This window comes from Dreissena polymorpha, chromosome 1 (genome assembly GCF_020536995.1).
Source record: "Dreissena polymorpha isolate Duluth1 chromosome 1, UMN_Dpol_1.0, whole genome shotgun sequence".
NCBI classification, from domain to species: domain Eukaryota; kingdom Metazoa; phylum Mollusca; class Bivalvia; order Myida; family Dreissenidae; genus Dreissena; species Dreissena polymorpha.
Genome location: NC_068355.1, coordinates 129,647,348 through 129,665,511, shown reverse-complemented (window position 1 = coordinate 129,665,511; position 18,164 = coordinate 129,647,348). Strand labels below are relative to the sequence as shown.

General features: G+C 34.5%; 1 long non-coding RNA gene across 1 annotated transcript; it reads right to left on the bottom strand.

Moving 5' to 3' along the window:
- Positions 1–6,286: 6,286 nt before the first annotated feature.
- Positions 6,287–8,193, bottom strand: LOC127867114 (uncharacterized). Its single transcript, XR_008043284.1, has 3 exons — positions 7,736–8,193; positions 7,184–7,317; positions 6,287–6,626 (listed from the first exon to the last, which is right to left on the bottom strand). It is a non-coding gene; the product is annotated as an uncharacterized LOC127867114 (long non-coding RNA).
- Between the last annotated feature and the right edge of the window lie 9,971 nt (positions 8,194–18,164).

Sequence of the window (18,164 nt, the reverse complement as noted above, 5' to 3'; positions counted from 1 at the left end):
ATGAGCTATGCGAAACGCGTTGGCTAAATCAATATATATTTAAAATCCCAGACACGTGTTTTTACTTTTATTATATATATATATATATATATATATATATATATATATATATATATATATATATATATATTCTCTGAATATATTTTCTTAAATCAATGTTATATCTTTGTATTAAAACACTGCAACACTCATGACTGTAAATTAGGCATTACCATATTTCTTTACAACGTAATGCATGTACATCATCGATATATATAACATTTCAAACGAAATTCGTTTTAAAATTCAAATGTTTGCATGGTGTTAGAACTACTGTTTTGATATCTTTGTTGTGAACAACGTGTTTAGGTTCAACGTCCGAAAAAAAGATGTCCGAAAATAACTGCAAGCTGTTAAAACGCGAAATTAAGTTGAATTGAAACAACATTGCGTTAAATATTATTTTTTTATCAATCTGACATTTTTCACGGCGACTGATCGGAGCAATCTCACGGGGGTACTGTGAAAATCGTCAGATTTCCGATTTATGTGACAGATCTCACGATCTGACAATATTCACGCTACACCGGTCTATTTCGTTTCCGTAGAGATAGTTTATGTCGTCCGTTTGTAAGCTTAAATTTGATTGGCTGACGGGTTCAATGGCTTATTCTAAAAATAAATGCTTCTCGAGCAGCATTTTTTTCTGCTCGAGCAGAAGTTAAAGTTTAGACCCCTTTGTTGCGCCAAACGTCACACCCATACCACTTAACACTCCTCTCTTCATCGTCCACACGTCCTCTCTCCCCACAGTTGGCGCATAAATTTGCCGCAGCAGCCGCTTCTGCCATGGCCTCCACTCGTTCCCGTTTGCGTTCTGCAGCCTCCTCTTCTATCTGTCGTTTCTTCTTCAGTCTTTCCGTTTTTCTTTGCCTCTTTTGAACACGCTCTTGTTCTTACTTTTGCTTTCTCTCCTCAGCTTCTTTTCTTCTCATCTCAATAATGTCTCTCTTCTCTTGTTTCTGTCTTTCTTTTTCCTGAAATAATGCCAATACAAGCATTGTACATAAAATGCCATCGTATATACGGTATGTTCATGCAAGCATTACAAGAGTCGTGGATGTTAAACAAATAAAAAAAGTATTCATTGATATATTCCACAAATAACTAAATGCTTAATCGATATTTTTTACGTCACGTACTGTCAGTTCACCAACAATCTGGCTTGAAGTCAAAACTCGGCCTTTCTGCAGACGCTTTGTTGATGCCTTTTTCTTCTCCATTGGTGGCTCTGGAGTTGGGGCCAGGATCTTGCCCAACCGTGCGAGAACAATGCCCATCTCAACCAGTGTTTTTTTTGTATACTTCCCGCACGTTGGACAGGTATCAGCAACGAATGTTGGCGCTTCTAAAATAATAACATTTATTCACCTTATACCGGTACAAAAACAACAAAGTGATTCCATCTCCGTCTTACCAGTTAAAGCAATTCATAATAATATACTATAATACATTGTTCTTCAAGTTCTAAAATGCACCAGCAACGCATGCAATGTCTTACGTATGTACAATGCTTAATACGTAACCCTGTGCGCTTTGACTTACGATTTACGTTTGTCGGGGCGAATGACGGAGCCACCAGTTGTGAGTGTTGATAGCTCTGTGGTTGACTGGACACCGATCCGACACAGCAAACGAATTCTGTACGGAAGCCGGGGATGCCTGGTCCATTGCGTGCCTCAACACCGCATGAAACTTCGCCTTGGTGACCAGTAACCCCTTTCTGGCGTATGGAAGGCTGGAACAGATGGTGTCCACTCTGGATTTGAGAGGTCCAAATATCTGAAAATCAGTAAAACAGAAACGATATTAAAATAAATACATGTGATAAAAAGTGGTATGAACTAAACCAACCAAACACTTGTTTGACTTATTTGTATAATTACAGTACAGAAAGAAAACCACACCACATTACAAAAATCATAGTATTACTTTTTATTTTACAGCTTTGTAAATTTACCTTAACATCTAACGGCTGGAGCATGTGTGTGGTGTTGCCGGGCAATCCAACCAAAATATAAAAAAAATTATGGCCTCTTCAATCGTAGATAACGTCACGTGGCTTTCGTGGTTTTCCATGACCAATAAGACTGGTCGTGCATTGCCACAGTGCGGGACGAATATGTGGGTAAACCACTTGTGGAATAAGTCGCCGTTCACGTAACCAGGCTCATTGGCCGCGAACAACCACGAGTCTGGCAAATCCTCGATCTCTGTATTGGGGAGACATCCCTGTCAAAAATATTCATAACAATCACGTTATATTTACATGCCAGAGAGGTAGCATTATAATGGTTATAAAAAGTCATACGATGAATCAATCATAATAGTTTTTTAACTCTTGATAAATGTTTATCTTTGAGATTTGTATACTTACGTGTGTGTTCATATTTAAAAGTTTAGTATAATTAATAGATTAATTACTAGCGGGAATGACTATTCTGACTTACTTTGTACACTACCATTGTTTGGAAGAAATCTACCACTGCCGCTGACGCACACTTGAGCATTGTTGTGACCATTTTAAGCCGTTTTCCTCTTAATCACATGGCTTGAATCTTTAAGAGCGATAAAACGCTGTGTAGACTTTTCTTTACCAGTCCAGCCAGGATTTGTCTAAAATTACAACATATCTGACAGATACAAAAAAGGCAGGATAATAACATTGAGGAATGAAATGAAAAGATATTTCAATTAATGATTAATCAAAGAACTGCAACGAAGAACAATAATTGTTAAAAACATAAAGCACTATCACAATAGTCTAGTAATATGAATTGATAAATTGTAAAATTATATAAATGATAACTTAATTATTCAAATGGTTTGCATTGACCGTTCCGCGGCATTGATAAATTAAGGACTGGTGTTGGATAATAAGGGCCTCCTTCCCGAAAACGTTCCTGAAGTTGCATTGTTGCTCTAGTCTCAAAGTATGTATTCTATTTACCAGATGCATTTATTATGTCTCTAACTTTGGACTTCAACACTTCACGGCTCGCCGGTAACTCCTGTCCAGCCATGTATTTCAGGAGTCCGGCAAGGGCGGCCTCTTCCTCGTCAGTGAGGTCCCTGTGACGTGCAGGGCCTTCAGAAACGATCGCTGGGGCCTTCAACCGGTCCATTCAACTGCGGCACCCCATATTTTTTGGCCGCATTTCGTAAAGTCATTTTTTTCCTGCGCACGGCACTTATCGCCATACTCATGTTTTCCGAAGCATACGATGTCTTGTATGAGTAAGACATGTTTCGATGGGTGCAACTATAAAGAACACGATTAATCAATTAAATCGCATGACTCTTAAACAGGTTTGCATAAACCATTTCTATTATAATACATATTAATAAGGGAGTGTATTGTGTTATGATTAATCGATGTTTTATGTTTAAGTTGCCTCCCTTGAATAGAAAATTTTGCCAGGACACATTGGCGTCGCATTGGAGTGCGGCGACTAGTATGTAATGCATTTTTTTCGCTTATGGGAGGAGAAGTTATTTTACGGATCAATGTATATATTTTTGTTGTCAGAATATCTTGCATAGTGGTGATTTTTTGTGTGTAAATTAGTGTAAATAAAAACTGAATTTGTGCCTATTACATTTATAACAACATGTATTGCCAATAATGCAAAGCTAATTGTTTAAATTAATAACCGATCCACAACTGATCACAGGGGAAAGATCACAGGGATTGGGCAAATACGCGAAACTTTCTGGTTTTGTATAAAAACAAATGATGTTTTGTATAAAAACAAAACATAATCAAAATATATTTATTTTGTGTTTTTTCTAATTTGCTTATTTTGTGGAGAATCAATGTAGTACGATATTTGACGACCTATCGCGCAAGCAAGTTTATTGGAAGGCGCAGTGGTACGAAAACGTACAATGTATTAGTTTATTAATAGACGTATAATAACGATCGCTATACACAACTTCACCAAATAGCAGTACATAAGTGAATGTCAGCCGGAATAGCTCATTTGGGAGAGCGTACGACTGAAGATGTTTACGCAACAGTCATCTAAAGGTCCCCGGTTCAATCCCGGGTTCCGGCACGAACGGAACAGATCGGCGGCTGATATTTTTTTCAGTCAGGTTAATAAATATAATAAAGCTTTATTTTATATAGACATTTTAAAATCCATTTTACTACAATTGGACATTTTTATTTAAATTAATGGATGCAACGTGGTGATAACGTTAATTAAAATTTCTTACATCACGTAAATATCTTATTAAAAATACACGTGTTTTATATTAACAAATAAATGCAAACAACACATCTATTATCCATGTATTTTTATGGTTGTCTATCATAGGCCCTAAGTACTATCCCTACTACATATAGAGCGAGAAGCGCGACACGTATTATTGGTTGTAACAATGAGTTGCGATAAAGGAAGCAGCCGCTTATCAAGGAGGAGCTGTGTCCCAGCAACCCGTTTCCCTAGAGTCAAGCATTCCTCGGAGTTTCTCTAAGAACCACATATAGAGCGCGATGCGCGACACGTATTACTATCCAGGTGGCATGGGCCCTTTAGCATTATCCGACCATTACGTCCATAGTTATCTAACTTACAATTTGAGAAATTTTGAAATCCTTGTTCGAAGTCCAAAATTTTCATCCGATTGTTCCCAAACTTGCACAGGTTTTTTTTATCAATGGGGACCCAACCCAAACTCTATATGAGCAATATCGGACCATTAGTCCAGAATTATGTCTCTTTGAATTTAAAAATAAAAGTGAAAAACTGCTTGGTTAGGTGATTAGGTCAACATTTTTCATCTGATTCTTTCCAAACTTACAGTGTCTTTATATCAATGGGCATTTTTACCTCATTTAAAATGAGAAACAATAGGTCCAGAATTGTTTTCTATTTAATTTGACAAAATAAACAATTTCCATTTGTTTAAAAGATTTCACAACTTTCATTTGAATCTTTCCAAACTTGATAAGTGTTTTTATATCAGTATTCCTCGAACCCTATTGAAAATGATGAATATCGGAGCAATAAATCTTTTATGATCTTTTACTGAATTTCAAAGTATTGTAAAATGCAGCTTCTTTATGCAATTTACAGTTTTCAATCATTTTGTTTTTCTAACTTTTACAGTATTTTCATATCAATGAGTACTCAACCCCTATCGTAAATGAGCAACGTAAGAATAAGTTCAGAATCATCTCCCCTTGAAGTTGAGAAAAATATGAAATTGCGCTTACAAGATGTAGCAGATTTTTTAAAACCTACACAGTTCTGTTCCATTAATAAAAACTGCACACGGATGCCAGTAAAAAAGGAAACCAATGTAAATAAAATGAACTATTAAATATTTGGGGGTTACAACACAAAATCATAGATAATGGTTATTTGGGGTTATAACACAACATCATAAATTATGGTTATTTGAGGGTTATAGCACAAAATCATAGTTAATGGTTATACCAGTATCTTTTTCTATTTCGTTTAAAATAATCTGCCAATATATTTATATTTACAGTAGAAATAAAATCGTTTCATGTAACTTCATTGAGTGCCTTTTACACTGAAATTCCCGACGCCCTTTGATGCTTTGCATCAATACTTATCTTGTTTAGCTTTTCAAATGCATAACATTAAGCGAGAACAACACTGTATGAAACCAGATAAACGAATTCAAACAAAAATACGTACTGCGAAAACTTTTGACGATTTAAAAACTTGAAAATTTTAAAGCGTTGCAACTATCTGCTGCAACACTCGACGATTGAATAATTTGTAGAGTTCTGTTGTTGTCGTAATATTTTGTGACACGATGAGGATTGCTTTTATAAAGTGTAAAATACATCACTCATTGTATCAACATGGACGGACAAGTGGTCTAAGTGTGAGGCTTTTACTTCAGGGGTCAGTGGTTTGAGCCCTGTAGGAGTTACTTTTTATCTTTCTTTAATTGTATTCTTTTTTTTACTGGAGCCTTTTAGATCCAGTGTTTACATGTATCAATATAAAAGCGTTTAATGAAAAACTTGAATATCTGCCAAAATTTAGGAAAAGTTTCCTTTAAAATAAATATTAAATCAAGCACTGGGTAATACCTAACACATAACTTTTTTTATTGGTCCTCAGAACATTGACATTTTTTTCTTTTACAAACCTATAACCTTGAAGTAAATATTAGACAAATTATGCATACACAATTATAAAACATGCAAACATCAGCTGTTGTAACTATTGTGTTTAGACGACCAGGAATACCGATCCTTCCAAATCAGCTATGACACAACTTTACGCCATTTGGCTGAGTAGTGTAGCTCTGCCTATTCAGAGAAGACTCAAGCCATCTATCACTTTATAACATTTATAACTATAAATTTTTAACACATTTTATGAAACAGTTTGATCAGCTGCTGCCTCTTATCACATGCTGCTCGATGTACTGGTGTGTTGTTCAAAACTTCCGGTTCCATCACATTTCCAACCAATTCCTCTATCAGTGGAACGTTTGAATCCAGACACAGGTTATGCAGGGGCATGTACACAGTTGATATTTCACAGCACTTATTGGACTTGAAAGGCCAACATCCACCAGTGGCATGCAGATATCTAAACAAATATCAAAAGTATTTCTTTAACATAGACATTTGTCTAAGTGACTAAATTGTCCTTATACCATTGACATTAATTTAATTTCAATATAAATTATATATAATATATAGCCTACAAAACACTTTATTTGTGCCTGTATTCACTATTAATGCACAATATCATTTAAATGCATTGGTTAACAATATTTCATACATAGAGTCTGAGGATAAGCAAAATGAATTTTTAAGATTTAAAATAAAATGAATAAATCATCAGTTTATTTAAACGGACATTTTTTATGAAACATCATATTCACACATGCAAACAACCTTCAGTTATTATAAAAGTTAATTTACATATAAATTCTAAAATTTGATTATTAAAGTTGTACGTTATCAAGCTTTAGAAGTTACGTTTGATTTAAGACACTGTGAGAAAGAGATTGGCACTAATACTTTATTTAAATACTTTGTGGTAAGTTGATCTCGCACTAATAAGACTTATATTTCACAACCTATATAATATGTTACCAATCTCGTGATTTCAACACTCCAAATGCCCTTTCTACTACCCACCCTCTACATAGATGGTCATTGTAGGCCTGTTCCACAGCATGGGAGGGATGAGGTTAAGGGGTCATCAGGTTAGTCCTTAACGGATACCCACTATCTCCCAGCAGATGACCCTCATCATTCGTGCTCAGATATTGCTGTAAATTGAAATATTTTATTGGGCAGTTGCTTTGTTTTTGATAAAACAGCAGTCCACAGTTAATATTGTTAGATTAAGGTAGGAAAGCATCTCAATAATTTTCACAAAACTAGCTTAAGTATTATCAAATCACTATATTTTAGTTACCTAGATAAAATAATGTAACTTAAGACAATATTTAAAGATAATACTGATAGCTGCATTGGCTAACACATAAAAGAACAAAAGCTTGATCACACAGTGCTAATGGTGCTTATTGTGGTAGTTAATGATTTTTGCGCATGTACGTAACTAATGATTATTAGATGTCAATGATGATAAGCATTACGCTTATTTCAACCTTTTATGGTATTTATCTGCTTTTATACCAAATTTAATGATAAGGTAATGAATCATAATACTGTATTTACATTTACCTCATGCTGGCGTCAGCAACAGCCTGCACATTAATGGCATGGAATCCTCAGTAAACATCTCCCTTGGCAATATGCAATATGCCAAAATTTATAAAAAAAATAAAAGTTATTCATTAACATGAAAGTGCTCATCATTTCATGTTCACATTACCAACACAAAAGGGAGGAATGCAGAAAAGGGGTAAATAAATAAAAAAGCCCCATCAATATGCACGAAATAAATTTTTTGGATGGGGGGGTGCATATTTATAGCACTGCAGAATTGAATTTGACAAATAAATAAATTGTAATCAAATGGAAACAATATAGAAATAATTAAGGTAATTGTTCTGCAATTATTAAAGACATAAGGTACAATCTACTTTACTCACGCTCGATTGGTTATTCACAGCTTGGGTACTACTTACATGTACCCCTGGTATCATTAAGCATACTTGCATGTACCTCGGGTAAGGTTAATATACTTACGTACCCGGTCCTTATTAGACTGTACCCGAGTGTTATTCCTGCCCAAAATTCGATGTGGTACAGTGCACTACAGATAAATGTAAAGCCATATTGTTTATCTAAATTAAACTTACCTTTTGAAAAAACTGCATCAATATGCTTTTTGAGTATAAATTTCGATGATTTAAAGACTATTTGAGAAAAAAAATGACATTAATGTGAACATTATTAAAAAAATTAAGCCTACAACAAACCATTTAGCATTAAATTTCCGGCTATATTAAAGTATATTAACTGTAACAGGGTTAGCTTTACATGTAAGTATACTTAAAGAGTACCCGGGGTACAGGTAAGTAGTATCCGAGCTGACAATGACCAATCGAACAACATTGTAATCAAATGAGAACAATATAGAAACAATTAAGGTGATTTTTCTACAATTATTAAATACATAAGGTACCATTACTCAGCATCTACTTAACTCACCAATACAATAACTTGTTTAAAAATAGCAAACACAAACAATATCATGATGTCATATTCATTTTCATGATCACGATGTTATAATCAACAATTTCGAGGTAAAGTATTGTTCAATCATAACATTTGGAAGTAGAACAACTACAAGTTCAACATTAGCGGGTGGGGTAAATCAGTCTGCACTTAAAGTCATCGATAAGTACACGTCGACACAAAATAGAATGAGTTTAACATAAAGTCATTTGTAAAGAAACACAACAATAAATGCTTAAACTAATAACGGTAATCATCGAATGCTTTTATTAAGAAAAGATACAACAATTACTTATTCTTCAACCATTTTGCAAAATCCGAGTTGTCAAATGCTAAGTAAACAAAGGGCAACTACTCTTAAGTTTTTGGGTTAAATGCTACGTATTTGCTATTTGAAAATAAATACAATTTTATAATTATACTTGTTTAAATCAATGATTTCTTCGCCTTATTTACATACCTAAGCGACGGAATGAAAGGGATGAGCTCGCCGGCAAGTTGGTGCTTCCCCGATCAAAACCAACACTCGCTCTATTCCGCCCTTACTTAGACGATATATCGAAGCAATGTTCTCATCTCTTAGGTTTTCGAGAACAATTCTCTCCCTTAAAAGCCTTGGCATTGGTAATTGTTCGTTTCCTGCCATCGTGGATGACAAAAACGACCGCCATTACGTTAATTTACGGGTGCCCTTACCCAGTCGTATATTTATGTATGAAATTTATGTAATTTTAATTTACGATTTGCTTGATGAAACGCGATTTCATTGAAACATCGTAATTTATGTAAATCGTAATTTACAACTAGTCGTAAATCGTTGATTAAACGGCTCCCAGGACTTCATATCTTTAATTAAAATTGTATATCATAAGGTAGTCTACGTCGGTAATGAATAATGGTCCACTGTTAGAAGACAAATTAAAGTTAAGTTTGCCCCCATGTCGCACCTCATCAGTTCGCGCGCTCGATGACTTCATATTCCCCACGTGATCAAATTTTTCCTGTTATGAAACTGACTTTTCAACCAAAAAGTAAACATGGTTATACGTACATGATTTGTGCAATCTTTGGAATTCTGTTGCTATGGTAAGTGCTTTTGATGATACGGATAAAAAAAGTGTAGTCGGTATCCCTGAAACGCTTTAAATAGGGTGGCCAATTTTTACGTACATGCCGGAATTACGTACTGAAAATACACGTCGAATATCTTTTAAAATTAAAGAGCATGGTGTAATTAAAGATCATGTCAAGTTTTGAATATATCTGCTGAAACGTAATGTTATAACCTACACACGTTTTACTGTAACAGAACGTATTTTAAGGTAAGTGGTACAGAAAATACACGTCGAATATTATTTAAATTAAAGAGCATGGTGTAATTAAAGATCATGTCAAGTTTTGAATATATCTGCTGAAACGTAATGTTATAACCCACAAACGTTTTACTGAAACAGAACGTTTTTTAAGATAAGTGGTACAGAAAATACACGTTGAATATCTTTTTAAAGATATTTCTTGTTCTATTTGATCGAGAATGTAACCCGCCTCCCAGTTCCGCTGAATGGGTCAAGTTCTCCACGGGTACTACTTCCCCGTACCCCCCCAAAAAAAATTATTGTCCAAAATTTTTCGTACTCAATTTTTTTCGTACCCAATTTTTTTTCGTATCCAATTTTTTTTCGTACACAAAGTTTTTTTCGTACCCAATTTTTTTTCCTAACAATTTTTTTGCCTACCCAATTTTTTTTTACCCAATTTGTTTGGCATAATTTTTGTACCCACAATTTTCGTATCCATTTTTGTTTCGTACCCAAAATGTTCGTACCCACATACACAATTTTGGTGATGTAGATAAACTTAAATTGATGCTTTTATATCCATTTTCTTCAAAAGCATCGTCACATCAGTACTGTCAGTACTTTGATTACTTACTTGTTTTAAATCGGATGACGCATATCATAGGGCCAGCCGGACGCGGTTTCATCGAGTATAAACCGTTTCCCTCTGGTTTGTCTGAGTGTAGAGATTACTCATGGAATATTTTGCGATTTCCTTAACCGTCAATTGCTGTTGTACACGGACTTAGAATAATTTAACTGTTTTCACACTAATAAGCACTGTTTAAGTTCCAGTTGTTCATGCGGACGAATTAAAACTGGCAAAAAATGGATACATCGATTGCTAATGGCGTCAAGGTAAAGTTGAGTTTCGATTGGTTTTGACGATTGTTGTTGAGCACGCACATGACTGTTATACACGGACAACTTCTAGAACGACTGTTGTTGAGCAGGCACATGTCAAGGAATACCGTTTTCTCCGCCGAATAAGTCTAAAACAACGTCGCATTGGCATGTTCTGATACATGTAGCGATACATATCTTATGCAAACGCACTGAAAATGTTAATTCGTATACGAAATTGGCAATCTGGATCATCAAAATTTTATTTTCAATAGGATTTTTTTTGCTAGCCTCTTTCGGTGTAGCTGCCTTTTGTAATGGCTTGCGAGTATTTAAAAATGTTGCTTTTCCTCCAGACAGTTTTATTTATATTTGTTTTGGATTGCTGTTTTTTGCTTGAAGAAATACCTTCATGATATCGTCATTTAAGTGAATGTTCAATTGTTTTCAGAACAATTTTTCATGCTAAAGGGACAAGTACAAATAAACTTTATAAAGACAGGATAACATTTAACTATTACTATACAGTTTGTGACCAGAACATAAAGGATGAATATGATTTGGAATTGGGGCTGAATTTAAACAACTTGAAAATGTATTATATTTCCTACAGATTGTGTACTGTGTTTTACGCTTTTAGAGATCAATTCATCAAGTATTCTTGTAAAATGTTGTTTGTTTTTAGTGAATATACTTAACACATTTGATGATGTAGATTAGTAGCATTTTTTTCGTCCCAGGTTAGTATTATCAAGAATATTTTTATTGAAATCATAGTCTTGCATTGGTCTCTTTTCAGTACTCGTTTTACATGAGCCGGATAGAGGACAGACTGTACATATAACCTCGAAGCGGACATAAAACCTTATGGCTACAGACACCAACTCAGACACATTTCAATTCACAAGGTAACTAGTTTACAACAACAATCATCAATAAGCTTTGATCCTAGAGCTTCATTACAGTGGCAATATAAAGTTTAGGCCAGCGTGACCGCAGGTAAGTATTTATGTAGTACTTTGTTAAAAAAAGCTATTAAATTATGAAGTAGTAATGAAAATACGCCATATCAGACATAGAATAACGTATAATAAGTATCAAATATGTTTTGGACACGACATTTATAGTCAAAATAGCAAGATGGTTTAATATGGACTTGGAAGCTGCCATTGTTGGGAAAATCCCGAGTGGGGTACAATTATTTAATCTACGAAACAAATTGTAAAACAGTTATGTTTGAAATTACCGTTGTTAAACAAGTCTGTCATACAGTCTGAAGCCATTATCTGATCGAGCTGTTATTGTGGTAACAATCAGAAAATTGTATTGGTTTAACTGTTCGTTCATTTGTAAAGATTTGGCAATATAACACTTAAAGTGATATTATGGGCATTTTTCACTGTTGAATTGAGCTAAAAAGAATTAACAGGTCAGAAGTGTTAGTTAAAATGGGGTTACTGACCAATTATCTGCAACTCATCTTGCTACCAGTTATTTATAAAAAATATATTTTGTGTTCGATATTTTACGTGACTGGTGAGTCCTGTAAGCCGAAATGATCCGTAAAACAAAATTGCGTCTTTGTGTCGTATGAACGAATCTGCACTAAAACTAAATTTAGTATCACATCGTACATGCATGATCAGTTGTCAAACGAAAGTACGGTTGATATTCAAATGCATTATTTTTCTCTTTCCGGGATATTGTTTTAGTATGTTGATGCTGCATTAACAAATATAACTGTATATGAAGTGAAAACACCAAAAATAAACAACGGTTGCGATAGCCACCTATAAACTGTTAGATGCCCATAATATCACTTATATGCAGCATCAACATACTAAAACTTACTCTTTTGACCTGTTAATTCTTTACAGCTCAATTCAACAGTGAAAAATGCCCATAATATCACTCACTACATACATATGCAATTATACCACACAAAAATGGAAATATACAACATATATATATATATATATATACAAATATACCACATACATATGAAAACATTGAATTTTGCAACGTTTGACACGCCATACAAAATGCTCGTTTTTGTGATTGTGTGACCATATATTCCATGTTAATTAACCACGCCGATATGGAACATTTACGAGCTAACGCGAGATTAGCTTCGGGCAGCGTCGGAAGCACAACTAGTTCTCGTGAATACGCCTTTTTATGTGTCCGGATTTATGTACTGTCTGAATGTATATACTGCATCAGTACGATACAATGGTTGTATAACTTGATAATGTAGTACATGTTCATTTTCATTTGAAGCTAATACATCGTTTAAATTCAATTTAAATATTATTAACAAAGGTCTTATGTTAACAACGACATGACATCTATGCTAATGAAATCATGGATAGCAAACTTGCTAGGCTAGATTCCAATCAAACAGCTGTAATTGGAGCATGCAAACCATGCGAAAAAATCAGTAGCCTTCGCATGAAAGTGCTTAATATTGAAAAGTGTCGCAATTTTGACACTCAAACCATGTCAAAAATAAACAATAAACACACATACGCTGACTACTTTATTCCAATTACAACCAAAATGGACACATATGCTCAGATTTTGTCGACGAATTAAAAAAACGAAATGAAGACGTTAAAGTACATTACTACTCAAAATCAACGAAAATTTCGTACAATATTTTGTAAAATAAAGCTAAACAATTAAAAATCATTGTTTCTTATGGCAATTGCCGAAATTTCAACACCAGACGTGTGCTGGTAAAATAGATGGTTGTGGATACAAAATGCTCGTTTTAATTATGGTTTTAACATGGTACCATTTTAGTGTTTGTGTGTCGTATCAATAGATATATTCGCAGGAAATTAGCATGGAGTTTATTGAGGTCACAAATAAATAAAACCGAGCATTTTGTATCTACAAAAATCTATGTAATCATACCACATCTAGCCTTGAAATTGTAGCTATCGCTATAAGGAACACTGATTTTTTAGGTGTATATTTTATTTTACGAAATACTTAACGAAATGTTCGTTGATATTGAGCGGTATAGAGACTTTAAATACCGCAGTATACGTTACATTCTTTTATTTAATAATTTTCCCCGAGGAAAAGGAGGATAACTTTCACCAAATAGTGTTCAAATTTATTAAAGAAAAATGCAACATCGAAGAACGAGATGTCCGACTTCGAAGAGCCCATCGTATTGTCCTGTTCATTCCAAGCAAGAAAAGGCCGATTGTCTCAAAATTTAGCGAGTATCCTTTTCGGTAAATCGAACGACGATTGGCAAAACAAAACACAAGGGAACAATCAGGGATTTTAGAGCAGTACACGACCGAGGTCGTCGATAAGCATGGGAGGCTGATACCAGTCTTGCTGCAGGCATGGAAGGAGTGAGAGTGTTATAAAATGCCTTTCATGGAATGAAGTAGAAAGTTACATCCGACAAAAAGCAGTTACTGTAGATGTATATATGGATTTTCTTTGTATGGACGATAGTATATTCTCTAGTGAATCATACACAAACAATAACTCTAAAATTGATATCGCAGGATACTCCAACCCTATACATTCTTTTCGAAAATATCAAAATCGCCGAGCATAAAGACCAAGTGGTAGCCTTATTATTTACATAAAAAACAGTATTAGAAAAGGCCGAGCTCTAGTCCGAAACAAAATCGTCTGTATTATCGGGATTAAATTCGACAAGATTTTTTAATATGGATGATATCATAGGTACGCTCTTATTTATATCTATTTGTTTTACCTATATTGACCCATACAAATATCCTATCCATAACATGTCTTTTGTAGGTGTGTTCTCTCAAGTAGAGCAAGATATTCTTTTGTTTAATGATCGTGGAAAAACTTTTTGTAGCTGATGACCAAAGAAGGTCGGTGTTCGATGCAATATGTATTCTTAATTCTTTTGATCAAAATTATTTATTTAAAAAATAAGAGATAATATATTCTATTTATGGACATGATGAACTGTTTTGATAGTATATATAGAAATGCATTATGGTTAAACATGTATAAATGTGGCATATATTGAACATTTTTTAGTTTTTTTATCGGGACATTTATCAAAAAAATACATTCTTGTGTTAAGGAATTATCTTCGCAATCTGAATAGGCCTGCTCTCGCACGGAAAGGTAATGTCTCCTTTTTTGTAGAAGATGTCGAGTTGTTTTTACAAAAATATAAACAATCTGGATTGCATATCGACGGCATTATGTTGATGCTACTGATATTTGCTCATTGCATTTCTATTGTAGGTAAATCGCCAGATACATTTTTAGTCATTTAGATAATCTGCATAATAATTGGAAATACAGAGAAAACAAAATACGGTATTTTCTAAAAGAGGCGGATTATTTCCAAATTAAAAGTATACCTACAATAGACATGTCATTCCATTAGTGAATGATTTTCGCCGTCTTGAAGTTGTTTTTATGCCCCTTCCTTTGAAGAAGATGGGGTATATTGTTTTTGGTACGTCTGTCTGTCATTCTGTCCCAAAACTTTAACCTTGGTTTAAGTTAGATAACTTTTGCAATATTAAAAATAGAAACTTCATATTTGGCATGCATGTGTATCGCATGGAGCTGCACATTTTGAGTGGGGAAAAGTCAAGGTCAAGGCCATCCTTTAAGGTCAAAGGTCAAATATCATTGTATTTTTCTTTCCTAAAATTTTAACCTTCGTTTGGTCATAACTTTTTGAATATTGAAGATAGCAACTTGATATTTGGCATGCATGTGTATCTCATGAAGCTGCATATTTTGAGCGTTGAAATGTCAAGGTCATCCTCCAAGGTCAAAAGTAAAAAAATACAATCCAAGGGAAGTAATAAGCTTTTAAAGGAAGACAATTTCTAAACCTGCCTAATGATATATTGAAATTTTATTCCAAAGCTGCGCAATAGGGGGCATTGTGTTTCTGACAAACACTTCTCTTGTTAATTATACTGCGAGTTTCATCTTGTATCAGGTACACCTAATTGTTAAATTATTAAAAGCAAAAAATATTTTATCATCTAAATTCCATGTTTATCAAAGGTTTTTAAATCATTTTTGAATATGAGTCTAAATTGACATTCTTCCAAGCTTTTTGAAATACCTTCTCAGTAGATGAAGATTGTCAGCCACCAATTTCATATATTCAAACAATGTAGCGAAATTCTCTTTGTTGTTATGCCATGAACTGTATTTTAGTTAATTGTTTCGCCACACCGAGATTTAATTTCTAAAGACGTAATTTTAATTTACAGGAAGAATAAAAGACACTATTTTTTTCATTAAATCTATAATTTCCATAAAGTTATAATTTCAATATAATCCAACAATTTAAAAAAAACGTATTACAAAAAAAAATCTTTTTAAACAACGCAACGATCGCTATTTACAAGATACATGGTTACCGTTAACTGTTAAAGGCAACATGTTCATGAAACAATCGTACAAAAACATTAACGGCAATTATCCGTTTAATAGCGTAACCAAAACGGTTTGAAAATCCGTTAACAAACGGTGTCAAAATTATAACATTATACAAACAAATGAATACAACAAATACCACAATCGCGTATTTCGCGACCATTCAAACAGCCGAAAGTTTATGACATCGTATCAAAACAAATTATTAACAACATAAACAATTTACTTATTGTTTTTTGTATGAAACTTGCCGGCGTAACTGTAAATTCATTGCCTTAAAGTAAAAAATATCTGAAATATCTTCAAATGTAATATTTTCTGCATATCCTAAAGACACAGTTTTGTGACGGTGTTCAATTTGTCCATTTTTTATTTTATCAGTTCTGTTAAAAGTTTAATTAATGCTTTTCTTTACAATTTCGATTTCTTCGTTATTATCACTATCACTTTCAATATGAATGACACTGTCATTGTCATCATCGTCATCGTCGTCAGGCGGGACCTCCGGCGCGAGGATCCCATCAGAAAACGGCATATCCAGAATTCCCATGCCATCACTATGGTCTAGCAGAACTTCCTGCACAAGGCCCCTGTCCGAACACGGCACTTCCGGAACGCCCACACAAACACTATTGGCTAGCGGAACATCCGGGGCGAGGCCCCCATCCGACGATACTGCCGGAACGCCCATAGAATCACCATGGGCTTCGGAAAACTCCGGAGCGAGACCCCCCATCCGACGACACTTCCGGAACAAGGCTTCAGTCCAACAGCGGAACATCCGGAGCGAGGCCCCCATCCAACGACACTACCGGAATGCCCACACAATCACTATGGGCTACGGGAACTTCCGAAGCGAGGCCCCAATCCGACGACACTTCCGGAACGCTGACGTCAGATAGCAAACGTGTAGAGGTATCTGGATCTATGAAGTCGCTATACGGCTGGATAGCAACATATTAATTGTCACTTATATCGATGCAGTAGTTGCCTTGGTCAACTATTTCGGAAGTAGCAGTAGATATGACGTTTGAATCAACTTCATGGAAAGAAAACATATCGTTTAAACTATCAATATCCTGAAACAACTCAGTTTCACTAATATCCTCTCATCCGAAGTAAGGATCATTATGCATTTTATCTCTTGATACAGATGTAATTCCCCATGTCAATTCTTTTTCAGTGTTTTTATCCGGAGCGTAAATCTTTCTCAAATGTGTTTGCAAATAACTTCTTCTAATGAATTTTGTCTTGCAGGTTTTGACTGTATAATGGTAAGCCTCGTTATCAACGTGTCTTTATTTAACATGCCGACACAGACTACCCTTTGAAATATAAGTCCTTCTACACGTTTCACAAACATACTTATTTCCTTCATGTTTTTATTCATATGTCTATCTAAACTATCCTTAGATGGATGCCTACATTCACAAACGTTGCACACGTACATTGGTTTAAAAAGCGTTAAAATTGACTGTAAATAATTAAATGATAAATTAACCAAGACGAAAGCGTGTATTTATGCGTGTACTAAAATCCGTTGCATGAGGGACCTTTGTAAGCAACGGTGATTGCACGGACTGTATTATCGTTGCATGAGAAATCTTTGTACGCGAACGACTACTATTGTCCTTGAGCAAAAAAAAACAACCGTTTAACAGCATATTTTAACATGTTTATATTTTAACACAATATGTAACTTTAAGTGTATTACACAGCATTGCTAACACTTCATTATACTTTAAATGTTTTGTAATATATCTTTGATTTTCTGATTGGATTTCTTCGAAGATTGTCTGACGGTCATCGAGTAATTATTTTCACCCGGGTATCTTATCTTTTCTTTCCCATTTTCTTTCCCATTTGAA